This window comes from Arachis hypogaea, chromosome 15, assembly GCF_003086295.3.
Source record: "Arachis hypogaea cultivar Tifrunner chromosome 15, arahy.Tifrunner.gnm2.J5K5, whole genome shotgun sequence".
Taxonomy (NCBI): Eukaryota; Viridiplantae; Streptophyta; class Magnoliopsida; order Fabales; family Fabaceae; genus Arachis; species Arachis hypogaea.
In genome coordinates this window covers 93,092,644-93,120,461 of record NC_092050.1, presented here as the reverse complement: position 1 = coordinate 93,120,461, position 27,818 = coordinate 93,092,644, and the positions used below count along the sequence as shown (strand labels likewise).

The 27,818-nt window shown below is 38.9% G+C and overlaps 2 non-coding genes across 2 annotated transcripts; both read left to right on the top strand.

Annotated features, from left to right (window-relative positions):
- Nucleotides 1-9,655: 9,655 nt before the first annotated feature.
- LOC112752510 (small nucleolar RNA R71) lies at nucleotides 9,656-9,763 on the top strand. The gene has a single exon (XR_003176944.1). It is a non-coding gene; the product is annotated as a small nucleolar RNA R71 (small nucleolar RNA).
- Nucleotides 9,764-17,677: 7,914 nt separating this feature from the next.
- Nucleotides 17,678-17,785, top strand: LOC112752508 (small nucleolar RNA R71). Its single transcript, XR_003176942.1, has one exon. It is a non-coding gene; the product is annotated as a small nucleolar RNA R71 (small nucleolar RNA).
- Nucleotides 17,786-27,818: the final 10,033 nt, after the last annotated feature.

Below are 27,818 nucleotides of genomic sequence, written 5' to 3'. Positions count from 1 at the left end.
AAAGTGTGATTCACGTTTGAGAGCTCCAAGTCTTTGGCACCATTGTTGATGATCACAATTTCATGCACCAAGTTTTTGGCGCTGTTTCCGGGGATTGTTTGAGTTTGGACAACTGACGGTTCATCTTGTTGCTTAGATTAGGTAATTTTACTTTTTATTTTCGAAAAAAATTTTTAAAATACAAAAAAAATTTCTATTTTGTTCTTCAAAGTTTTTAAGAATGAATTCTAGAGTTTCATGATGATCTGTTGAAGTCTGGCTGGCTGTGAAGCCATGTCTAATCTTATTGGACCGAGGTTTCAAGTTATCATCACAAGAGCTTGTTGATTTCTATCAATTTTGTTGTTGTGAGCAATGATATGCTAAAGCTTGGCTAGCTAGTAAGCCATGTCTAATTCCTGGACCGGAGTCTTAGACTAGCATTGCAATGATTCCTGGAATTCTTATTAAAAATTTTGAATCCCTTTATTTTCTTTTCCACTTAATTTTCGAAAAATCACAAAAAAATTTACAAAACCATAAAAATAAAAAATATTTTATGTTTCTTGTTTGAGTCTAGTGTCAATTTTTAAGTTTGGTGTCAATTGCATGTCTTTATTCTTGCATTTTTCGAATATATGCATTATGTTCTTCATTGATCTTCAAGTTGTTCTTGATGATTTCAGTGCTCTGATCTTTAATTTCTCTTATTTTGTGTCTTTTGTTGTTTCTTATATGCATTTTCAAATTGTTATAGTCCTTAGTATACAAACTTCTAAGTTTGGTGTCTTGCATGCATTGTTTATTTGATCTTAGTTGCATTTTTTATTGTTTCTCATCATTAAAAATTAAAAAAAATTCAAAATTGTGTCTTTTCAAGTCAATAACACAGAGAATTGAAGATTTAGAACATTCAGCAGAGGAATTACATAGAAAAAGCTGGACGTTCAAAATGCCCAGTGAAGAAGGAAAACTGGCATTTAAACGCCAGCCAGGGTACCTGGCTGGGCATTGACACCCAAAAAGGTAGCATTTTGGGCGTTAAACGCCAGAATGGATGCCATTCTGGTCAGTTAACGCCAGAAGGACACTAGAGGGAAGATTTTGTTTTTAATTCAAATCTTTTTCAAATTTTCATAATTTTTCAAAATCAAATCTTTTTCAAATCATATCTTTTCAATCATATCCTTTCAAAATCAAATTCTTTCCTTTTTTTTTATTTATTATTATTTTCGAAAATTCTTGCTATAGTTAGTAATTTAATTCAAAAATTTTCAAGTTGTTACTTGCCTATTAAGAAAGGATCAAATTTTAATTTTAGAATCATATCTTCTAATTTCTTGTTAGTCAAGTAATCAACTTTAATTTTAAAACTTTCCTTTTTTCATTTGATTATCAATCATATCCTCTCAATCATATCTTTTCAATCACATCTTTTTCAAAATTAATTTTCAATCATATCTTTTTAATTTCTAATTTAAAAATCTTTTTCAAAAATCACTTTATTTCTTTCCCAATCTTAGTTTTCGAAAATCATCAATCAAATCTTCAAATTTCTTTTAATTATTTCAAAATCTTTTTAATTTATTTTGAAAATTCTTCCCCTATTCTCACACCCTTCTATTTAAGGATTAACACTCCTCCTCAATAAGCAATTCGAACTCTATCTCCCTTGATAAGTTCGAATTCTCTCTTCTCTACCTCCTCCTTCTATTCTTCTTTTCCTCTGACACCTCAAGGAATCTCTATACTGTGACATAGAGGATTCTATATTTTCTTCTTCTCTCTTTTCATATGAGCAGGAGCAAGGACAAGGGCATTCTTGTTGAAGCTGATCCTGAACCTGAAAGGACCTTGAAGAGAAAGCTAAGAGAAGCTAAAGTACAACTCTCTGTAGAGGACCTAACAGAGTTTTTCAAACAAGAAGAAGCCATGGCAGCCGAAAACAACAACAATGCCAACAATGCAAGGAAGGTGTTTGGTGACTTTACTGCACCTACTCCCGACTTCTATGGGAGCAGCATCTCAATCCCTGCCATTAGAGCAAACAACTTTGAGTTTAAGCCTCAATTAGTTTCTCTGATGCAACAGAATTACAAGTTTTATGGACTTCCAATGGAAGATCCTCATCAGTTCTTAGCTGAATTCCTACAAATCTGTGACACTGTCAAGACCAATGGGGTTGATCCCAAGGTCTACAAGCTTATGCTCTTTCCTTTTGCTCTAAGAGACAGAGCTAGAACATGGTTGGATTCACAACCAAAAGAAAGCTTGAACTCTTGGGAAAAGCTAGTCAATGCCTTCTTGACAAAGTTCTTTCCACCTCAAAAATTGAGCAGGCTTAGAGGTGGAGGTCCAAACCTTTAGACAAAAGGAAGGTGAATCCCTCTATGAAGCTTGGGAAAGATACAAACAATTGATCAGAAGGTGTCCTTCTGACATGCTTTCAGAATGGAGCATCATATGTATCTTCTATGATGGTCTGTCTGAACTATCCAAAATGTCATTGGACAGCTCTACTGGAGGATCTCTTCATCTGAAAAAGACGCCTGCAGAAGCTCAGGAACTCATTGAAATGGTTGCAAATAACCAATTCATGTACACCTCTCAAAGGAATCCTGTGAATAATGGGACAAATCAGAAGAAAGGAGTTCTTGAGATTGATACTCTAAATGCCATACTGGCTCAGAACAAAATATTGACTCAACAAGTCAATATAATTTCTCAGAGTCTGTCTGGAATGCAAGCAGCAACAGGCAGTACCAAAGAAGCTTCATCTAAAGAAGAAGCTTATGATCCTGAGAACCCAGCAATGGAAGAGGTGAATTACATGGGAGAACCCTATAGAAACACCTATAATCCTTCATGGAGGAATCATCCAAACTTCTCATGGAAGGATCAACAGAGGCCTCAACAAGGCTTCAACAACAATAATGGTGGAAGAAATAGGTTTAGCAATGGCAAACCTTTTCCATCATCTTCTCAGCAACAGACAGAGAATTCTAAGCAGAGCCACTCTGAATTAGCAACTGTAGTCTCTGTTCTAATTAAAACCACTCAAAGTTTGATGATTGAAACAAGGTCCTCCATTAGAAATTTGGAGGCATAAGTAGGTCAGCTGAGCAAGAAAGTTACTGAACTCCCTCCTAGTGCTCTTCCAAGCAATACAGAAGAGAATCCAAAAGGAGAGTGCAAGGCCATCATCATAACCCACACGGCCGAACCTAGAGAGGAGGAAGAGGCAGTGATCTCCACTAAGGAAGATCTCACTAGACGTCCACTGGCCTCCAAAGAGTTCCCTCATGAGGAACCATGGGAATCTGAGGCTCACACTGAGACCATAGAGATTCCATTGAATTTACTTCTGCCATTCATGAGCTCTAATGAGTATTCTTCCTCTGAAGAGGATAAAGATGTTACTGAAGAGCAAGTTGCTAAGTACCTTGGAGCAATCATGAAACTAAATGCCAAGTTATTTGGTAATGAGACTTGGGAGGAGGAACCCCCTTTGCTCACCAAAGAACTGGATGACTTGACTAGGCAGAGATTATCCCAAAAGAGACAAGATCCTGGAAAGTTCTCAATACCTTGTACCATAGACACCATAACCTTTGAAAAGGCTCTGTGTGACCTAGGGTCAAGCATAAACCTCATGCCTCTCTCTGTAATAGAGAAACTAAGAATTTTTGAGGTGCAAGCTGCAAGAATCTCATTAGAGATGGCAGACAATTCAAGGAAACAAGCTTATGGACTTGTAGAGGATGTCTTGGTAAAGGTTGAAGACCATTACATCCCTGCTGATTTCATAATTTTAGAGACTAGGAAGTGTATAGATGAATCCATCATCCTTGGCAGACCCTTCCTAGCCACAGCAAAAGCTGTGATTGATGTTGACAGAGGAGAATTGGTCTTTCAAGTGAATGAGGACTCCCTTGTGTTTAAAGCTCAAGGATCTCCCTCTGTAATCATGGAGAAGAAGCATCAAAAGCTTCTCTCAATGCAGAGTCAAACAAAATCCCCACATTCAAACTCTAAGTTTGGTGTTGGGAGGCCACAACCAACCTCTAAGTTTGCTGTTGGGAGGCCATCATCATGCTCTGAGTATCTGTGAGGCTCCATGAGAGCCCATGGTGCACGAAATTGTGATGTCCAGGCTCGAACAATCCCTGGCAACGTGAGCAACTTGGTACGCGTAATCGTGATTACACTTTAATCATGTAAAATTCATGGCTCCTTCTTTCCCTGGCAATGGCGCCAAGAACATGGTGCCAATACCATGGTTCACAACTTCGATACAACTAACCAGCAAGTGCACTGGATCGTCCAAGTAATACCTTACGTGAGTAAGGGTCGAATCCCACGGAGATTGTTGGTATGAAGCAAGCTATGGTCACCTTGTAAATCTCAGTCAGGCAGATATAAAATAGTAATGAGGTTTTCAAAATTAATTAATAAAATAGGGATAGAAATACTTATGTAAATCACTGGTGAGAATTTCAGATAAGCGAATAGAGATGCTTCTCATTCCTCTAAACCTCTGCTTTCCTGCTATCTTCATCCAATCGATCTTACTCCTTTCCATGGCTGGCTTTATGCAAGGGCATCACCGTTGTCAGTGGCTACATCCCCTCCTCTCAGTGAAAAATATGCTCACATGCTCTGTCACAGCACGGCTAATCATCTGTCGGTTCTCGATCATGCTGGAATAGGATTCACCCTCCTTTTGCGTCTGTCACTAACGCCCAGCACTTGCGAGTTTGAAGCTCGTCACAGTCATTCAATCATTGAATCCTACTCAGAATACCACAGACAAGGTTTAGACCTTCCAGATTCTCTTGAATGCCGCCATCATTCTAGCTTACGCCACGAAGATTCCGGTTAAGAGATCTAAGAGATATTCATTCTAGCTTAATTCATGTAGAACGGAAGTGTTTGTCAGGCACGTGTTCATAGGGGAGAATGGTGATGAGCGTCACACATAATCATCACCTTCATCACGTTCTTGGGTGCGAATGGATATCTTAGAAGCGAAATAAGATGATTAGAATAGAAAACAGTAGTACTTGCATTAATCTTTGAGGAACAGCAGAGCTCCACACCTTAATCTATGGAGTGTAGAAACTCTACCGTTGAAAATACATAAGTGAAGGTCCAGGCATGGCCGTGTGGCCAGCCCCCATGGTCTAAGAACAATGCATTCCAAGATTGTCTAATACAATAGTAAAAGGTCCTATTTATAATAAACTAGCTACTAGGGTTTACAGAAGTAAGTAATTGATGCATAAATCCACTTCCGGGGCCCACTTGGTGTGTGCTTGGGCTGGGCTTGAGTGTTGCACGTGTAGAGGTCCTTTCTGGAGTTGAACGCCAGCTTTTGTGCCAGTTTGGGCGTTCAACTCTGGTTTTGGCTCCTTTTCTGGCGCTGGACGCCAGATTTGGGCAGAAAGCTGGCGTTGAACGCCAGTTTACGTCGTCTATTCTTGGCCAAAGTAGGGACTATTATATATTGCTGGAAAGCCCTGGATGTCTACTTTCCAACGCAATTGGAAGCGCGCCATGTCGAGTTCTGTAGCTCCAGAAAATCTACTTTGAGTGCAGGGAGGTCAGAATCCAACGGCATCAGTAGTCCTTCTTCAACCTATTTATCTGATTTCTGCTCAAGTCCCTCAATTTCAGCCAGAAAATACCTGAAATCACAGAAAAACACACAAACTCATAGTAAAGTCCAGAAATGTGAATTTAACATAAAAACTAATGAAAACATCCCTAAAAGTAACTAGATCCTACTAAAAACATACTAAAAACAATGTCAAAAAGCGTATAAATTATCCACTCATCACAACACCAAACTTAAATTGTTGCTTGTCCCTAAGCAACTGAAAATAAAATAAGATAAAAAGAAGAGAATATACTATAAATTCCAAACTATCAATGAAACATAGCTGCAATCATATGAGCGGGACTTATAGCTTTTTGCCTCTTGAATAGTTTTGGCATCTCACTTTATCCATTGAGGTTCAGAATGATTGGCATCTATAGGAACTCAGAGTTCAGATAGTGTTATTGATTCTCCTAGTTCAGTATGATGATTCTTGAACACAGCTTCTTTATGAGTCTTGGCCGTGGCCCTAAGCACTTTGTTTTCCAGTATTACCACCGGATACATAAATGCCACAGACACATAATTGGGTGAACCTTTTCAGATTGTGACTCAGCTTTGCTAAAGTCCCCAATTAGAGGTGTCCAGGGTTCTTAAGCACACTCTTTTTTTTTGCTTTGGACCTTGACTTTAACCGCTCAGTCTCAAGTTTTCACTTGACACCTACACGCCACAAGCACATGGTTAGGGACAGCTTGGTTTAGCCGCTTAGACCAGGATTTTATTCCTTTAGGCCCTCCTATCCACTGATGCTCAAAGCCTTGGGATCCTTTTTATTGCCCTTGCCTTTTGGTTTTAAGGATTATTGGCTTTTTCTGCTTGCTTTTTCTTTTTCTTTCTATTTTTTTTTCGCCTATTTTTTTTTCTGCAAGCTTTGTTCTTTGCTGCTTTTTCTTGCTTCAAGAATCATTTTTATGATTTTTCAGATTATCAAATAACATGTCTCCTAGTCATCATTCTTTCAAGAGCCAACATATTTAACATTCTTAAACAACAACTTCAAAAGACATATGCACTGTTCAAGCATACATTCAGAAAACAAGAAGCATTGTCACCACATCAATATAATTAAGCTAAGTTCAAGGATAAATTTGAAACTCATGTACTTCTTGTTCTTTTGAATTAAAACATTTTTCATTTAAGAGAGGTGATGGATTCATAGGACATTCATAACTTTAAGACAAAGTTACTAACTACTAATGATCATGTAATGAAGACACAAACACAGATAAGCACATAACATAAAAAACGAAAACAGAAGAAATAAGAACAAGGAATGAATCCACCTTAGTGATGGTGGCGTTTCCTTCTTGAGGAACCAATGATGTCCTTGAGCTCTTCTAGCTCTCTTCCTTGTCTTTGTTTCTCCTCCTTCATTGCTTTTAGATCTTCTCTGATTTCATGAAGGATGATGGAGTGCTCTTGATGTTCCACCCTTAGTTGCTTCCAATAATTGTGTGGAAGAAAATGTATCCCCTGAGGTATCTCAGGGATCTCTTGATTTGCAGTCAAATGTTCTACCACTGAGCTATAGACCCTTGATAGAAGCTTTTGTCTTTCCTTTCCTCTTTCTAGAGGTTTCTTTGGCCTTAGGTGCCATCAATGTTTATGGAAAAAACAAAAAAGCTATGCTTTTACCACACCAAACTTAGAATGTTGCTCGCCCTCGAGCAAAAAAAGAAAGAATAGAAGAATAAGAAGAAGATATGGAGGAGATGGATGGGAGTGTGTATTCGGCCATATGGGTGGGATTGGGTGGGAGAGAGATGTTGAATTTTGAAGGTAGTGGGTGTATGGATGTGAGTGGTAAATGGAAAACAGAAGGGATGATCATGAATGGAAAGAGAGATGATGAGGTAGGTGGGGATCCTGTGGGGTCCACAGATCCTGAGGTGTCAAGGCATTTACATCTCTGCACCAATTTAGGCATGTAAAATGCCCTTGCACACAACTCTGGGCGTTCAGCGCCAGGTTGGTGCCCATTTTGGGCGTTCAACGCCCATTTGCTGCCATTTCTGGCGTTGAACGCCCGAACCATGCTTGTTCTGGGCGTTCAGCGCCAGGATGCTGCCCATTCTGGGCGTTCAGCGCCAGAACCATGCTCTGTTCTGGCGTTTGAACGCCAGACAGATGCTTCTCCAGGGTGTGATTTTTCTTCTGCTGTTTTTGATTCCGTTTTTGATTTTTTTGTTTATTTTGTGACTCCACATGATCATGAACCTATAAAGACATATAACTAAGAAAAATATAGTTAGATAAATAAACATTGGGTTGCCTCCCAACAAGCGCTTCTTTAATGTCAATAGCTTGACAGTGGGCTCTCATGGAGCCTCACAGATGTGCAGAGCTTTGTTGAGACTCTCCAACACCAAACTTAGAGTTTGGATATGGGAGTTCAACACCAAACTTAGAGTTTGGTTGTGGCCTCCCAACACCAAACTTAGAGTTTGACTGTGGGGGCTCTGGTTGACTCTGCTTTGAGAGAAGCTTTTTCTGCTTCCTCTCCATGGTTGCAGAGGGAGATCCTTGAGTTTTAAACACAAGGGAGTCCTCATTCCATTGAAGGACTATTTCACCTCTGTCAACATCAATCACAGCTCTTGCTGTGGCCAGGAAAGGTCTTCCTAGGATGATGGATTCATCCTCTTCCTTTCCAGTATCCAGGACTATGAAATCAGCAGGGATGTAAAGGCCCTCAACCTTTACTAACACGTCCTCTATTTGTCCATAAGCCTATTTTCTTGAACTGTCTGCCATCTCTATTGAGATTTTAGCAGCTTGCACCCCATAGATTCCCAGTTTCTCTATTACAGAGAGGGGCATGAGGTTTATTCCTGAACCAAGGTCACACAGAGCCTTAAAGATCATGGTGCCTATGGTACAGGGTATTATGAACTTTCCAGGATCCTGTCTCTTCTGAGGCAATGTCAGTTGATCCAGATCACTTAGTTCATTGATGAACAAGGGAGGTTCAACTTCCCAAGTATCAATGCCAAATAGTTTGGCATTCAGCTTCATGATTGCACCAAGAAACTTGGCAGTTTGCTCTTCAGTAACATCCTCATTTTCTTCAGAAGAGGAATACTCATCAGAGCTCATGAAGGGCATAAGGAGGTTCAATGGAATCTCTATGGTCTCTAGATGAGCCTCAGAGTCCTTTGGTTCCTCAAGGGGAAGCTCCTTATTGATCACTGGACGTCCCAGGAGGTCTTCCTCCTTGGAATTCACGTCCTCCTCTCCCTCTTTGGGTTCGGCCATTTTGCTTATGTCAATGGCCTTGCACTCTCCTTTTGGATTCTCTTCTGTATTGCTTGGGAGAGTACTGGGAGGGATTTCAGTGATCCTTTTACTCAGCTGGCCCACTTGTGCTTCCAAATTTCTAATGGAAGACCTTGTTTCATTCATGAAACTGACAGTGGCCTTAGATAGATGAGAGACTAGATTTGCTAAATTAGAAGCATTTTGTTCAGAGTTCTCTGTCTGTTGCTGAGTGGATGATGGAAAAGGTTTATTATTGCTAAACCTGTTTCTTCCACCATTATTAAAGCCTTGTTGAGGCTTTTGATCCTTCCATGAGAAATTTGGATGATTTCTCCATGATGAGTTATAGGTGTTTCCATAAGGTTTACCTAAATAATTTACCTCTGCTATTGCAGGGTTTTCAGGATCATAAGCTTCTTCTTCAGAAGATGCCTCTTGAGTACTGTTGGATGCAGCTTGCATTCCATGCAGACTCTGAGAGATCATATTGACTTGCTGAGTCAATATTTTATTCTGAGCCAATATGGCATTCAGAGTATCAACTTCAAGAACTCCCTTCTTCATAGGCGTCCCATTACTCCCAAAATTCCTTTCAGAAGTGTACATGAACTGGTTATTAGCAACCATGTCAATGAGTTCTTGAGCTTCTGCAGGCGTTTTCTTTAGGTGAATGGATCCACCTGCAGAAGTGTCCAGTGACATCTTTGATAGCTCAGATAAACCATCATAGAATATATCCAGGATGGTCCATTCTGAAAGCATGTCAGAAGGACACTTTTTGGTCAACTGTTTGTATCTTTCCCAAGCTTCATAGAGGGATTCACCTTCTTTCTGTCTGAAGGTTTGAACATCAGCTCTAAGCTTGCTCAGCTTTTGAGGAGGAAAGTACTTGGCTAAGAAAGCCGTGACCAGCTTATCCCAAGAGTTCAGGCTGTCTTTGGGTTGAGAATCCAACCATAATCTAGCTCTATCTCTTACAGCAAAAGGGAAAAGCATGAGCCTGTAGACTTCAGGATCTACTCCATTAGTCTTAACAGTATCACATATCTGCAAGAATTCAGTTAAGAACTGAAAAGGATCTTCAGATGGAAGTCCATGAAACTTGCAGTTCTGCTGCATCAGAGAAACTAATTGAGGTTTCAGCTCAAAGTTGTTTGCTCCAATGGCAGGAATGGAGATGCTTCTTCCATGTAAATTGAAATTAGGTGCAGTGAAGTCACCAAGCATCTTCCTTACATTATTATTATTTTCGGCTGCCATCTCCTCTTCCTGTTCGAAAATTTCTGAAAGGTTATCTCTGAATTGTTGTGTTTTAGCTTCTCTTAGTTTCCTTTTCAGAGTCCTTTCAGGTTCTGGATCTGCTTCCACAAGAATGTTCTTATCCTTGCTCCTACTCATATGATAAAGAAGAAGGCACAGAAAAATAATAATAATAATAGAGATCCTTTATACCACAGTATAGGGATCTCTGTGTGAGTAGAAGAAGAAGGGAAGACAAAGAATGTAATATAATGGAAGAAACACAACTGTGAGGAGGGTTGAGATGTGAGATGAGATGTTAGTGGATGAATAAATAAATAGAATGAGATGAGAGAGGGAGAATTTTCGAAAAATATTTTTGAAAAAGAGTTAGTGATTTTCGAAAATGGTTTTTGAAAAATGTTAGTATTTTTCGAAATTTTTTTTAAATCAAAAATAAAAAATAATTAGTTAATTAAAAAAAATTTTTGAAAAAGAGGGAAGATATTTTCGAAAATTAGAGAGAGAGAGTTAGTTAGGTAGTTTTGAAAAAGTTAAGAAACAAACAAAAAGTTAGTTAGTTAGTTGAAACAAATTTTGAAAAGATAAGAAGTTAGGAGGTTAGAAAAGATATTTTGAAACCAACTTTTTGAAAAAGGCAAGAAAAGAAGATATTTTTGAAAAGATATGATAGAAATTAGTTTTTGAAAAAGATTTGATTTTTAAAAACATAATTAATGACTTGATTCGTAAGGAATCACAAGATATGATTCTAGAACTCAAAGTTTGAATCTTTCTTAACAAGCAAGTAACAAACTTGAAATTTTTGAATCAAAACATTAATTGTTATTGTTATTTTCGAAAATTTGGTATAAAAATAAGAAAAAAATTTTTGAAAAATATTTTTGGTATTTTCGAAAATAACTAAGAATTTTGAAAAAAGATTTGATTTTTGAAAAAGATAAGATTTTCAAATTGAAAATTTGATTTGACTCAAAAGAAATAACTTGATTTTAAAAATTTTTGAAAAAGTCAACTCAAATTTTCGAATTTGATGAGAGAAAAAGGGAAAGATATTTTTTTGATTTTTGAATTTTTATGATGCAAGAGAAAAAAAAGAAAAATGGTGCAATGCATGAAATTTTTAGATTAAAACAATGAATGCATGCAAGAATGCTATGAATGTCAAGATGAACACCAAGAAAACTATGAAAATATGATGAACACCAAGAACATATTTTTGAAAAATTTTTAATGCAAGGAAAACATGTAAGACACCAAACTTAGAATTCTTTAATGCTTAGACACTAAGAATTCAAAAATGCATATGAAAAACAATAAAAGACACAAAACAAAAAAATCATCAAGATCAAACAAGAAGACTTACCAAGAACAACTTGAAGATCATGAAGAACACTATGAATGCATGAACTTTTCGAAAAATGCAAGATGCATATGCAATTGACACCAAACTTATAACATGACACATGACTCAAACAAGAAACACAAAAATATTTTGATTTTTATGATTTTCTAAATTTTTTTTTCGAAAATTATATGAAAAAGAAAAATTAAGGATTCCAAAATTTTTAACATGAATTCCAGGAATCTTGCATTCTTAGTCTAAAGCTTCAGTCTAGGAATTAGACATGGCTCACTAGCCAGCCAAGCTTTCAATGAAAGCTTCGGTCCAAAACACTAGACATGGCCAATGGCCAGCCAAGCTTCAGCATGTAATTCAGACATGACACGCCTGACATACTCATTCCCAAAGGAATTAGACATGGCTTTACAGCCAGCCAGGCTTCAACATGCTTCATGAAACACTAGAATTCATTCTTAAAAATTTTGAATAGAATTTTTGGAAACATTTTTTTTTTCGAAAACAGATGAGAAAATTTTAGAAATATTTTTGAAAAATTTTTGAAAATAAAATAAAAAGAAAATTACCTAATCTGAGCAACAAGATGAACCGTTAGTTGTCCAAACTCAAACAATCCCCGGCAACGGCGCCAAAAACTTGGTGCACGAAATTGTGATGTCCAGGCTCGAACAATCCCTGGCAACGTGAGCAACTTGGTACGCGTAATCGTGATTACACTTTAATCATGTAAAATTCATGGCTCCTTCTTTCCCTGGCAATGGCGCCAAGAACATGGTGCCAATACCATGGTTCACAACTTCGATACAACTAACCAGCAAGTGCACTGGGTCGTCCAAGTAATACCTTACGTGAGTAAGGGTCGAATCCCACGGAGATTGTTGGTATGAAGCAAGCTATGGTCACCTTGTAAATCTCAGTCAGGCAGATATAAAATAGTAATGAGGTTTTCAAAATTAATTAATAAAATAGGGATAGAAATACTTATGTAAATCACTGGTGAGAATTTCAGATAAGCGAATAGAGATGCTTCTCATTCCTCTAAACCTCTGCTTTCCTGCTATCTTCATCCAATCGATCTTACTCCTTTCCATGGCTGGCTTTATGCAAGGGCATCACCGTTGTCAGTGGCTACATCCCCTCCTCTCAGTGAAAAATATGCTCACATGCTCTGTCACAGCACGGCTAATCATCTGTCGGTTCTCGATCATGCTGGAATAGGATTCACCCTCCTTTTGCGTCTGTCACTAACACCCAGCACTTGCGAGTTTGAAGCTCGTCACAGTCATTCAATCATTGAATCCTACTCAGAATACCACAGACAAGGTTTAGACCTTCCGGATTCTCTTGAATACCGCCATCATTCTAGCTTACGCCACGAAGATTCCGGTTAAGAGATCTAAGAGATATTCATTCTAGCTTAATTCATGTAGAACGGAAGTGTTTGTCAGGCACGTGTTCATAGGGGAGAATGGTGATGAGCGTCACACATAATCATCACCTTCATCACGTTCTTGGGTGCGAATGGATATCTTAGAAGCGAAATAAGATGATTAGAATAGAAAACAGTAGTACTTGCATTAATCTTTGAGGAACAGCAGAGCTCCACACCTTAATCTATGGAGTGTAGAAACTCTACCGTTGAAAATACATAAGTGAAGGTCCAGGCATGGCCGTGTGGCCAGCCCCCATGGTCTAAGAACAATGCGTTCCAAGATTGTCTAATACAATAGTAAAAGGTCCTATTTATAATAAACTAGCTACTAGGGTTTACAGAAGTAAGTAATTGATGCATAAATCCACTTCCGGGGCCCACTTGGTGTGTGCTTGGGCTGGGCTTGAGTGTTGCACGTGTAGAGGTCCTTTCTGGAGTTGAACGCCAGCTTTTGTGCCAGTTTGGGCGTTCAACTCTGGTTTTGGCTCCTTTTCTGGCGCTGGACGCCAGATTTGGGCAGAAAGCTGGCGTTGAACGCCAGTTTACGTCGTCTATTCTTGGCCAAAGTAGGGACTATTATATATTGCTGGAAAGCCCTGGATGTCTACTTTCCAACGCAATTGAAAGCGCGCCATGTCGAGTTCTGTAGCTCCACAAAATCCACTTTGAGTGCAGGGAGGTCAGAATCCAACGGCATCAGTAGTCCTTCTTCAACCTATTTATCTGATTTCTGCTCAAGTCCCTCAATTTCAGCCAGAAAATACCTGAAATCATAGAAAAACACACAAACTCATAGTAAAGTCCAGAAATGTGAATTTAACATAAAAACTAATGAAAACATCCCTAAAAGTAACTAGATCCTACTAAAAACATACTAAAAACAATGTCAAAAAGCGTATAAATTATCCACTCATCACAACACCAAACTTAAATTGTTGCTTGTCCCCAAGCAACTGAAAATAAAATAGGATAAAAAGAAGAGAATATACTATAAATTCCAAACTATCAATGAAACATAGCTGCAATCATATGAGCGGGACTTATAGCTTTTTGCCTCTTGAATAGTTTTGGCATCTCACTTTATCCATTGAGGTTCAGAATGATTGGCATCTATAGGAACTCAGAGTTCAGATAGTGTTATTGATTCTCCTAGTTCAGTATGATGATTCTTGAACACAGCTTCTTTATGAGTCTTGGCCGTGGCCCTAAGCACTTTGTTTTCCAGTATTACCACCGGATACATAAATGCCACAGACACATAATTGGGTGAACCTTTTCAGATTGTGACTCAGCTTTGCTAAAGTCCCCAATTAGAGGTGTCCAGGGTTCTTAAGCACACTCTTTTTTTTTGCTTTGGACCTTGACTTTAACCGCTCAGTCTCAAGTTTTCACTTGACACCTACATGCCACAAGCACATGGTTAGGGACAGCTTGGTTTAGCCGCTTAGACCAGGATTTTATTCCTTTAGGCCCTCCTATCCACTGATGCTCAAAGCCTTGGGATCCTTTTTATTGCCCTTGCCTTTTGGTTTTAAGGATTATTGGCTTTTTCTGCTTGCTTTTTCTTTTTCTTTCTATTTTTTTTTTCGCCTATTTTTTTTTCTGCAAGCTTTGTTCTTTGCTGCTTTTTCTTGCTTCAAGAATCATTTTTATGATTTTTCAGATTATCAAATAACATGTCTCCTAGTCATCATTCTTTCAAGAGCCAACATATTTAACATTCTTAAACAACAACTTCAAAAGACATATGCACTGTTCAAGCATACATTCAGAAAACAAGAAGCATTGTCACCACATCAATATAATTAAGCTAAGTTCAAGGATAAATTTGAAACTCATGTACTTCTTGTTCTTTTGAATTAAAACATTTTTCATTTAAGAGAGGTGATGGATTCATAGGACATTCATAACTTTAAGACAAAGTTACTAACTACTAATGATCATGTAATGAAGACACAAACACAGATAAGCACATAACATAGAAAACGAAAACAGAAGAAATAAGAACAAGGAATGAATCCACCTTAGTGATGGTGGCGTTTCCTTCTTGAGGAACCAATGATGTCCTTGAGCTCTTCTAGCTCTCTTCCTTGTCTTTGTTGCTCCTCCTTCATTGCTTTTAGATCTTCTCTGATTTCATGAAGGATGATGGAGTGCTCTTGATGTTCCACCCTTAGTTGCTTCCAATAATTGTGTGGAAGAAAATGTATCCCCTGAGGTATCTCAAGGATCTCTTGATTTGCAGTCAAATGTTCTACCACTGAGCTATAGACCCTTGATAGAAGCTTTTGTCTTTCCTTTCCTCTTTCTAGAGGTTTCTCTGGCCTTAGGTGCCATCAATGTTTATGGAAAAAACAAAAAAGCTATGCTTTTACCACACCAAACTTAGAATGTTGCTCGCCCTCGAGCAAAAAAAGAAAGAATAGAAGAATAAGAAGAAGATATGGAGGAGATGGATGGGAGTGTGTATTCGGCCATATGGGTGGGATTGGGTGGGAGAGAGATGTTGAATTTTGAAGGTAGTGGGTGTATGGATGTGAGTGGTAAATGGAAAACAGAAGGGATGATCATGAATGGAAAGAGAGATGATGAGGTAGGTGGGGATCCTGTGGGGTCCACAGATCCTGAGGTGTCAAGGCATTTACATCTCTGCACCAATTTAGGCATGTAAAATGCCCTTGCACACAACTCTGGGCGTTCAGCGCCAGGTTGGTGCCCATTTTGGGCGTTCAACGCCCATTTGCTGCCATTTCTGGCATTGAACGCCAGAACCATGCTTGTTCTGGGCGTTCAGCGCCAGAACCATGCTCTATTCTGGCGTTTGAACGCCTGACAGATGCTTCTCCAGGGTGTGATTTTTCTTCTGCTGTTTTTGATTCCGTTTTTGATTTTTTTGTTTATTTTGTGACTCCACATGATCATGAACCTATAAAGACATATAACTAAGAAAAATATAGTTAGATAAATAAACATTGGGTTGCCTCCCAACAAGCGCTTCTTTAATGTCAATAGCTTGACAGTGGGCTCTCATGGAGCCTCACAGATGTGCAGAGCTTTGTTGAGACTCTCCAACACCAAACTTAGAGTTTGGATATGGGAGTTCAACACCAAACTTAGAGTTTGGTTGTGGCCTCCCAACACCAAACTTAGAGTTTGACTGTGGGGGCTCTGGTTGACTCTGCTTTGAGAGAAGCTTTTTCTGCTTCCTCTCCATGGTTGCAGAGGGAGATCCTTGAGTTTTAAACACAAGGGAGTCCTCATTCCATTGAAGGACTATTTCACCTCTGTCAACATCAATCACAGCTCTTGCTGTGGCCAGGAAAGGTCTTCCTAGGATGATGGATTCATCCTCTTCCTTTCCAGTATCCAGGACTATGAAATCAGCAGGGATGTAAAGGCCCTCAACCGTTACTAACACGTCCTCTATTTGTCCATAAGCCTATTTTCTTGAACTGTCTGCCATCTCTATTGAGATTTTAGCAGCTTGCACCCCATAGATTCCCAGTTTCTCTATTACAGAGAGGGGCATGAGGTTTATTCCTGAACCAAGGTCACACAGAGCCTTAAAGATCATGGTGCCTATGGTACAGGGTATTATGAACTTTCCAGGATCCTGTCTCTTCTGAGGCAATGTCAGTTGATCCAGATCACTTAGTTCATTGATGAACAAGGGAGGTTCAACTTCCCAAGTATCAATGCCAAATAGTTTGGCATTCAGCTTCATGATTGCACCAAGAAACTTGGCAGTTTGCTCTTCAGTAACATCCTCATTTTCTTCAGAAGAGGAATACTCATCAGAGCTCATGAAGGGCATAAGGAGGTTCAATGGAATCTCTATGGTCTCTAGATGAGCCTCAGAGTCCTTTGGTTCCTCAAGGGGAAGCTCCTTATTGATCACTGGACGTCCCAGGAGGTCTTCCTCCTTGGAATTCACGTCCTCCTCTCCCTCTTTGGGTTCGGCCATTTTGCTTATGTCAATGGCCTTGCACTCTCCTTTTGGATTCTCTTCTGTATTGCTTGGGAGAGTACTGGGAGGGATTTCAGTGATCCTTTTACTCAGCTGGCCCACTTGTGCTTCCAAATTTCTAATGGAAGACCTTGTTTCATTCATGAAACTGACAGTGGCCTTAGATAGATGAGAGACTAGATTTGCTAAATTAGAAGCATTTTGTTCAGAGTTCTCTGTCTGTTGCTGAGTGGATGATGGAAAAGGTTTATTATTGCTAAACCTGTTTCTTCCACCATTATTAAAGCCTTGTTGAGGCTTTTGATCCTTCCATGAGAAATTTGGATGATTTCTCCATGATGAGTTATAGGTGTTTCCATAAGGTTTACCTAAATAATTTACCTCTGCTATTGCAGGGTTTTCAGGATCATAAGCTTCTTCTTCAGAAGATGCCTCTTGAGTACTGTTGGATGCAGCTTGCATTCCATGCAGACTCTGAGAGATCATATTGACTTGCTGAGTCAATATTTTATTCTGAGCCAATATGGCATTCAGAGTATCAACTTCAAGAACTCCCTTCTTCATAGGCGTCCCATTACTCCCAAAATTCCTTTCAGAAGTGTACATGAACTGGTTATTAGCAACCATGTCAATGAGTTCTTGAGCTTCTGCAGGCGTTTTCTTTAGGTGAATGGATCCACCTGCAGAAGTGTCCAGTGACATCTTTGATAGCTCAGATAAACCATCATAGAATATATCCAGGATGGTCCATTCTGAAAGCATGTCAGAAGGACACTTTTTGGTCAACTGTTTGTATCTTTCCCAAGCTTCATAGAGGGATTCACCTTCTTTCTGTCTGAAGGTTTGAACATCAGCTCTAAGCTTGCTCAGCTTTTGAGGAGGAAAGTACTTGGCTAAGAAAGCCGTGACCAGCTTATCCCAAGAGTTCAGGCTGTCTTTGGGTTGAGAATCCAACCATAATCTAGCTCTATCTCTTACAGCAAAAGGGAAAAGCATGAGCCTGTAGACTTCAGGATCTACTCCATTAGTCTTAACAGTATCACATATCTGCAAGAATTCAGTTAAGAACTGAAAAGGATCTTCAGATGGAAGTCCATGAAACTTGCAGTTCTGCTGCATCAGAGAAACTAATTGAGGTTTCAGCTCAAAGTTGTTTGCTCCAATGGCAGGAATGGAGATGCTTCTTCCATGTAAATTGAAATTAGGTGCAGTGAAGTCACCAAGCATCTTCCTTACATTATTATTATTTTCGGCTGCCATCTCCTCTTCCTGTTCGAAAATTTCTGAAAGGTTATCTCTGAATTGTTGTGTTTTAGCTTCTCTTAGTTTCCTTTTCAGAGTCCTTTCAGGTTCTGGATCTGCTTCCACAAGAATGTTCTTATCCTTGCTCCTACTCATATGATAAAGAAGAAGGCACAGAAAAATAATAATAATAATAGAGATCCTTTATACCACAGTATAGGGATCTCTGTGTGAGTAGAAGAAGAAGGGAAGACAAAGAATGTAATATAATGGAAGAAACACAACTGTGAGGAGGGTTGAGATGTGAGATGAGATGTTAGTGGATGAATAAATAAATAGAATGAGATGAGAGAGGGAGAATTTTCGAAAAATATTTTTGAAAAAGAGTTAGTGATTTTCGAAAATGGTTTTTGAAAAATGTTAGTATTTTTCGAAATTTTTTTTAAATCAAAAATAAAAAATAATTAGTTAATTAAAAAAAATTTTTGAAAAAGAGGGAAGATATTTTCGAAAATTAGAGAGAGAGAGTTAGTTAGGTAGTTTTGAAAAAGTTAAGAAACAAACAAAAAGTTAGTTAGTTAGTTGAAACAAATTTTGAAAAGATAAGAAGTTAGGAGGTTAGAAAAGATATTTTGAAACCAACTTTTTGAAAAAGGCAAGAAAAGAAGATATTTTTGAAAAGATATGATAGAAATTAGTTTTTGAAAAAGATTTGATTTTTAAAAACATAATTAATGACTTGATTCGTAAGGAATCACAAGATATGATTCTAGAACTCAAAGTTTGAATCTTTCTTAACAAGCAAGTAACAAACTTGAAATTTTTGAATCAAAACATTAATTGTTATTGTTATTTTCGAAAATTTGGTATAAAAATAAGAAAAAAATTTTTGAAAAATATTTTTGGTATTTTCGAAAATAACTAAGAATTTTGAAAAAAGATTTGATTTTTGAAAAAGATAAGATTTTCAAATTGAAAATTTGATTTGACTCAAAAGAAATAACTTGATTTTAAAAATTTTTGAAAAAGTCAACTCAAATTTTCGAATTTGATGAGAGAAAAAGGGAAAGATATTTTTTTGATTTTTGAATTTTTATGATGCAAGAGAAAAAAAAGAAAAATGGTGCAATGCATGAAATTTTTAGATTAAAACAATGAATGCATGCAAGAATGCTATGAATGTCAAGATGAACACCAAGAACACTATGAAAATATGATGAACACCAAGAACATATTTTTGAAAAATTTTTAATGCAAGGAAAACATGTAAGACACCAAACTTAGAATTCTTTAATGCTTAGACACTAAGAATTCAAAAATGCATATGAAAAACAATAAAAGACACAAAACAAAAAAATCATCAAGATCAAACAAGAAGACTTACCAAGAACAACTTGAAGATCATGAAGAACACTATGAATGCATGAACTTTTCGAAAAATGCAAGATGCATATGCAATTGACACCAAACTTATAACATGACACATGACTCAAACAAGAAACACAAAAATATTTTGATTTTTATGATTTTCTAAATTTTTTTTTTCGAAAATTATATGAAAAAGAAAAATTAAGGATTCCAAAATTTTTAACATGAATTCCAGGAATCTTGCATTCTTAGTCTAAAGCTTCAGTCTAGGAATTAGACATGGCTCACTAGCCAGCCAAGCTTTCAATGAAAGCTTCGGTCCAAAACACTAGACATGGCCAATGGCCAGCCAAGCTTCAGCATGTAATTCAGACATGACACGCCTGACATACTCATTCCCAAAGGAATTAGACATGGCTTTACAGCCAGCCAGGCTTCAACATGCTTCATGAAACACTAGAATTCATTCTTAAAAATTTTGAATAGAATTTTTGGAAACATTTTTTTTTTTCGAAAACAGATGAGAAAATTTTAGAAATATTTTTGAAAAATTTTTGAAAATAAAATAAAAAGAAAATTACCTAATCTGAGCAACAAGATGAACCGTTAGTTGTCCAAACTCAAACAATCCCCGGCAACGGCGCCAAAAACTTGGTGCACGAAATTGTGATGTCCAGGCTCGAACAATCCCTGGCAACGTGAGCAACTTGGTACGCGTAATCGTGATTACACTTTAATCATGTAAAATTCATGGCTCCTTCTTTCCCTGGCAATGGCGCCAAGAACATGGTGCCAATACCATGGTTCACAACTTCGATACAACTAACCAGCAAGTGCACTGGGTCGTCCAAGTAATACCTTACGTGAGTAAGGGTCGAATCCCACGGAGATTGTTGGTATGAAGCAAGCTATGGTCACCTTGTAAATCTCAGTCAGGCAGATATAAAATAGTAATGAGGTTTTCAAAATTAATTAATAAAATAGGGATAGAAATACTTATGTAAATCACTGGTGAGAATTTCAGATAAGCGAATAGAGATGCTTCTCATTCCTCTAAACCTCTGCTTTCCTGCTATCTTCATCCAATCGATCTTACTCCTTTCCATGGCTGGCTTTATGCAAGGGCATCACCGTTGTCAGTGGCTACATCCCCTCCTCTCAGTGAAAAATATGCTCACATGCTCTGTCACAGCACGGCTAATCATCTGTCGGTTCTCGATCATGCTGGAATAGGATTCACCCTCCTTTTGCGTCTGTCACTAACGCCCAGCACTTGCGAGTTTGAAGCTCGTCACAGTCATTCAATCATTGAATCCTACTCAGAATACCACAGACAAGGTTTAGACCTTCCGGATTCTCTTGAATGCCGCCATCATTCTAGCTTACGCCACGAAGATTCCGGTTAAGAGATCTAAGACATATTCATTCTAGCTTAATTCATGTATAACGGAAGTGTTTGTCAGGCACGTGTTCATAGGGGAGAATGGTGATGAGCGTCACACATAATCATCACCTTCATCATGTTCTTGGGTGCGAATGGATATCTTAGAAGCGAAATAAGATGATTAGAATAGAAAACAGTAGTACTTGCATTAATCTTTGAGGAACAGCAGAGCTCCACACCTTAATCTATGGAGTGTAGAAACTCTACCGTTGAAAATACATAAGTGAAGGTCCAGGCATGGCCGTGTGGCCAGCCCCCATGGTCTAAGAACAATGCGTTCCAAGATTGTCTAATACAATAGTAAAAGGTCCTATTTATAATAAACTAGCTACTAGGGTTTACAGAAGTAAGTAATTGATGCATAAATCCACTTCCGGGGCCCACTTGGTGTGTGCTTGGGCTGGGCTTGAGTGTTGCACGTGTAGAGGTCCTTTCTGGAGTTGAATGCCAGCTTTTGTGCCAGTTTGGGCGTTCAACTCTGGTTTTGGCTCCTTTTCTGGCGCTGGACGCCAGATTTAGGCAGAAAGCTGGCGTTGAACGCCAGTTTACGTCGTCTATTCTTGGCCAAAGTAGGGACTATTATATATTGCTGGAAAGCCCTGGATGTCTACTTTCCAACGCAATTGGAAGCGCGCCATTTCGAGTTCTGTAGCTCCAGAAAATCCACTTTGAGTGCAGGGAGGTCAGAATCCAACGGCATCAGTAGTCCTTCTTCAACCTATTTATCTGATTTCTGCTCAAGTCCCTCAATTTCAGCCAGAAAATACCTGAAATCACAGAAAAACACACAAACTCATAGTAAAGTCCAGAAATGTGAATTTAACATAAAAACTAATGAAAACATCCCTAAAAGTAACTAGATCCTACTAAAAACATACTAAAAACAATGTCAAAAAGCGTATAAATTATCCGCTCATCAGCCCACTGTCAAGCTATTGACATTAAAGAAGCGCTTGTTGGGAGGCAACCCAATTTTTACTTATCTATGTTAAATTTCTATTTGTTATTTTATGTTTTCGGTAGGTTGATGATCATGTGAAGTCACAAAAACAATTGAAAAAGCAAAAACAAACTGAAAAATAGAATGAAAAATAGCACACCCTGGAACGCCAGTAAGGGCAGCAGAATGGGCGTTAAACACCCAGTCTGGCACCATTCTGGGCGTTTAACGCTAGAAATGGGCACCAGTCTGGTGTTTAACGCCAGAAAGGGGCAAGAAGCTGGCATTAAACGCCAGAAATGGGCAGTAACTTGGCGTTTAACACCAGGATTGGCAGAAAAGGGCGTTTTGCACGCCACTTGGTGCAGGGATGAAAAATCCTTGACACCTCAGGATCTGTGGATCCCACAGGATCCCCACCTACCCCACCTCTCTCTCTCTTCTTCACCCATTCACCAATCACCTCAATACCTCTCCCCCAAAAACCCCTCACCTATCAAATCCTACCCTCTTCTCCATAAACCTTTCACCAATCCACATCTTCAACACTACTTTTCCCCCCTTGGCCGAATCCCTCCCACTTCTCCTTCTCCTCCATTTTCTTCTTCTTCTACTACTTTCTTTCTTCTTTTGCTCGAGGACGAGCAAACCTTCTAAGTTTGGCGTGGTAAAAGCGTTGCTTTTTGTTTTTCCATAACTATTTATGGCACCTAAGGTCGGAGAAACCTCTAGAAAGAGGAAAGGGAAGGCAAAAGCTTCCACCTCCGAGTCATGGGAGATGGAGAGATTCATCTCAAGGGTGCATCAAGACCACTTGTATGAAGTCGTGGCCAAGAAGAAGGTGATCCCCGAGGTCCCTTTTAAGCTCAAAAAGGGTGAATATCCGGAGATCCGACATGAGATTCGAGGAAGAGGTTGGAAAGTTCTCACCAACCCCATTCAACAAGTCAGAATCTTAATGGTTCAAGAGTTCTATGCAAATGCATGGATCACCAAGAACCATGATCAAAGTGTGAACCCGGACCCAAAGAATTGGCTTACAATGGTTTCAGGGGAAATGCTTAGATTTTAGTCCGGAGAATGTAAGGTTGGCATTCAACTTGCCCAGGATGCAAGGAGATGCACACCCCTACACTAGAAGGGTCAACTTTGATCAAAGGTTGGACCAAATCCTCATAGACATTTGTGAAGAGGGCGCTCAATGGAAGAGAGATTCAAGAGGAAAGCCGGTTCAACTAAGAAGGCATGACCTCAAGCCCGTGGCCAGGGGATGGTTGGAGTTCATCCAACGCTCAATCATTCCCACTAGCAACCAGTCTGAAGTTACTCTAGACCAGGCGATCATGATCCATAGTATCATGATTGGAGAGGAAGTAGAAGTTCATGAGGTTATATCCCAAGAACTCTACAAGGTGGCGGACAAGTCCTCCACTTTGGCGAGGTTAGCCTTCCCTCATCTCATTTGTCACCTTTGCAATTCGGCTGGAATTGACATAGAGGAAGACATCCTCATTGATGAGGACAAGCCCATCACTAAGAAAAGGATGGAGCAAATAAGAGATCCCACTCATGGACAAGAGCATGAGGAAAATCCTCATCATGAAATCCCTGAGATGCCTCAAGGGATGCATTTTCCTCCACAAAACTAGTGGGAGCAAATCAACACCTTCCTAGGAGAATTGAGTTCCAATATGGGACAACTAAGGGTGTAGCACCAAGAGCATTCTATCCTCCTCCATGAAATTAGAGAACACCAAAGAGTTATGAGAGAGGAGCAACAAAGGCAAGGAAGAGACATTGAGGAGCTCAAGCACTCCATAAGGTCTTCAAGAGGAAGAACAAGCCTCCATCACTAAGGTGGACCCGTTCTTTAATTTCTGTTTTTTCGAAAATTATGCCTTATGTCTATTTATGTTTGTGTCTTTATTACATGATCACTAGTGTCTAAGTGTCTATGCCTTAAAGCTATGAAAATGAATCCATCACCTTTCTTAAATAAAGAGTGTTTTAATTGAAAAGGAATAGAAGTGCATGAATTTCAAATTTTAAAACAGTTTAATTATTCTGATGTGGTGGCAATACTTTTGTTCTTCTGAATGAATGCTTGAACAGTGCATATTTTTGAATTTGATTGTTTATGAATGTTAAAACTGTTGGCTCTTGAAAGAATGATGGAAAAAGGAGAAATGTTATTTGATAATCTGAAAAATCATAAAAATGATTCTTGAAGCAAAAAAAAAACAGTGAATAAAAAAAAAGCTTGCAGAAAAAAATGCGAAAAAAAAAAGAAAAAGAAAAAGCAAGCAGAAAAAGCCAATAGCCCTTTAAACCAAAAGGCAAGGGTAAAATAAAAAAGGATCCAAGGCTTTGAGCATCAGTGGATAGTAGGGCCCACAGGAATAAAATCCTGGCCTAAACGGCTAAATCAAGCTGTCCTAACCATGTGCTTGTGGCGTGAAGGTGTCAAGTGAAAACTTGAGACTGAGCGGTTAAAGTCGTGGTCCAAAAGCAAAAAGAGTGTGCTTAAGAGCTCTGGACACCTCTAATTGGGGACTCTAGCAAAGCTGAGTCACAATCTGAAAAGGTTCACCCAGTTATGTGTCTGTGGCATTTATGTATCCGGTGGTAATACTGGAAAACAAAATGCTTTGGGTCACGGCCAAGACTCATAAAGTAGCTGTATTCAAGAATCAACATACTTAACTAGGAGAATCAATAACACTATCTGAATTCTGAGTTCCTATAGATGCCAATCATTCTGAACTTCAAGGGATAAAGTGAGATGCCAAAACTGTTCAGAAGCAAAAAGCTAAATGCCCCGCTCATCTAATTAATACTGATCTTCATAGATGTTTTTGGAATTCATTGTACATTCTATTCTTTTTATCCTATTTGATTTTTAGTTTCTTGGGGACAAGCAACAATTTAAGTTTAGTGTTGTAATGAGCGGATAATTTATACACTTTTTGGCATTGTTTTTAGTATGTTTTTAGTATATTTTAGTTAGTTTTTATTATTTTTTTATTAGTTTTTAAATAAAAATCACATTTCTATTCTTTACTATGAGTTTGTGTGTTTTTCTGTGATTTCAGTTATTTTCTGGCTGAAATTGAGGGACCTGAGCAAAAATCTGATTCAGAGGCTGAAAAAGGACTGCAGATGCTGTTGGATTCTGACCTCCCTGCACTCGAAGTAGATTTTCTGGAGCTACAGATATCCCAATTGGTGCGCTCTCAATTGCGTTGGAAAGTAGACATCATGGGCTTTCCAGCAATATATAATAGTTCATACTTTGCCCGAGATTTGATGGCCCAAACAGGCGTTCCAAGTCAGCTTAAGAATTCTGGCGTCAAAACGCCAGAACTGGCACAAAAGCTGGAGTTAAACACCCAAACTGGCACAAAAGCTGGCGTTTAACTCCAAAAAAAGTCTCTACACATGGAAGCTTCAATGCTCAGCCCAAGCACACACCAAGTGGGCCCGGAAGAAGATTTCTGCATTAATTACCTATTTATGTAACCCTAGGTTACTAGTTTTCTATAAATAGGACCTTTTGCTATTGTATTTTCATCTTTTAATCATACTTTCATTGACCTTTTCACGTCTGGGGGCTGGCCTCACGACCATGCCTAGACCCTCTTGTTCTTATGTATTTTCAACGGTGGAGTTTCTACACACCATAGATTAAGGTGTGGAGCTCTGCTGTTCTTCATGAATTAATACAATTACTATTGTTCTTCTATTCAATTCACGCATACTTCTTCTCTAAGATATTCATTCATTCTTCAACTTGATGAATGTGATGATCCGTGACACTCATCATCATTCTCACCTATGAACATGGGCCTGACAACCTCCTCTGTTCTACTAGCAATGGCTTGAATGCGTATCTCTTGGGTTACTAATCTAAGATTGGAACCTTCGTGGTATAGGCTAGAATTATTGGCGGTCATTCTTGAGATCCGGAAATTCTAAACCTTGTTTGTGGTATTCCGAGTAGGATCTGGGAAGGGATGACTGTGACGAGCTTCAAACTCGCGATTGTTGGGCGTGTGACAGACGCAAAAGGATCAATGGATCCTATTCGAACATGATCTAGAACCGACAGATGATTAGCCGTGCGGTGACAGTGCATTTGGAACATTTTCACTGAGAGGACAGGAAGTAGCCATTGACAACGGTGATGCCCAACATAAAGCTTGCCATGGAAGGGAGTATGAATGATTAGATGAAGGCAATAGGAAAGCAGAGGTTCAAGAGGAACAAAGCATCTTCATACGCTTATCTGAAATTCCTATCAATGAATTATATAAGTATCTCTATCTTATTTTATGTTTTATTTATCTTTTAATTATCAATCCTCCATAACCATTTGAATCCGCCTGACTGAGATTTACAAGGTGGCCATAGCTTGCTTCAAGCCGACAGTCTCCGTGGGAACGACCCTTACTCACGTAAGGTATTACTTGGACGACCCAGTGCACTTGCTGGTTAGTTGTGCGGAATTGTGACAAAGTGTGATTCACGTTTGAGAGCTCCAAGTCTTTGGAGCCATTGTTGATGATCACAATTTCGTGCACCAGCGTGCGCATCCATAGCAGCGCTCACTTTGAGAACGTAGCGCTCGATTTGAGAACGCTGTCCCACGCGTATGCGTCACCTACGCGTACGCGTGGCCCCTTCACAATTACCATTCCACACGTACGCGTCATCCATGCGTACGCGTGGTCTTCCGAAATGCCACTTCCATGCTTACGCGTTAGCCATGCGTATGCGTGGTATTGCAGGGTTGCAACTTCTACGCGTACGCGTGGCCTAAGCATATGCGTCACTTGCGAATTTTTCTTGCTCCACTATCGCAAGCGCTCTTGAAGAGTGAGCGTAGCGCTCTTTTGGAGAACGTTCTTTTGTGAAAAACAGAGCATGCTTCCTTGATTAAATCATGGGCCATGCTTTTAAAAGCGTGGCCTAAGGCTCAAAAGCGTGCTCAAACTTCAAAGTGTGCCCCAAAATTCCTCTTTTGAGCTTATTTTGTGCTTTTTTGCTTCTTTCTTGCCTGTCATCAACCAAATAGATACATCAAAGCCCTGGCATAATCATCAAATCTTGCATCATTCATATTATCAACTAAATCTTGCAAAAAAACTCATGAAAATGCATAAAATCAACAATGTTTGATTGAATCAAGACAAGCATGAATTTCTCATCCAAGCACTTACTTATTGCCTAAAAATGCATGAAAACCAAGTAAGAACAGATAAAAATTTCTAGTAAAACATGCACAAAATGACTTGTCATCACACGCATATGCGTGGTCTTCAAAAAATCACTTTGACGCGTACGCGTCACCTACGCGTACGTGTTGCCATCTGAATTTTCCCACTTCTGTATCGTAGGCGCTCTTGGTTGAAGAACGTAGTGCTCATGGTTGAAGAACGTTGCTCCTCCTGTGCATACTGATGACAAGTCATTTTGTGCATGTTTTTCTATGATTTTTCACCTTTAATTTTCATTAATCATGCTTAATTATTGAGTATTTTAGTGCTTAAATAGTATATTTCTTTGATCTTTTGATCTGATAAACTTTGTAGGAAACAAGAAGAAAAAGAAGCAAAAAGCACAAAATAAGCTCAAAAGAAGAAAAGAAGAATTTTGGACACACTTTGAAGCTGGAGCATGCTTTTGGAACCTTAGGCCACGCTTTGAAAAGCGTGGCCCATGATTAAATCAAGGAAGCGTGCTCCGTTTTTCATAGAAGAGCCTTCTTGGCGCAAACGCTACGTTCATCTTCAAAGAACGCTTGCGATAGTGAAGCTGGAAAATTCGCAAGTGACGCGTACGCGTGAGTGACGCATACGCGTCGAAGTGACAACTTTGGAAGGCCATGCGTACGCATGCATGAC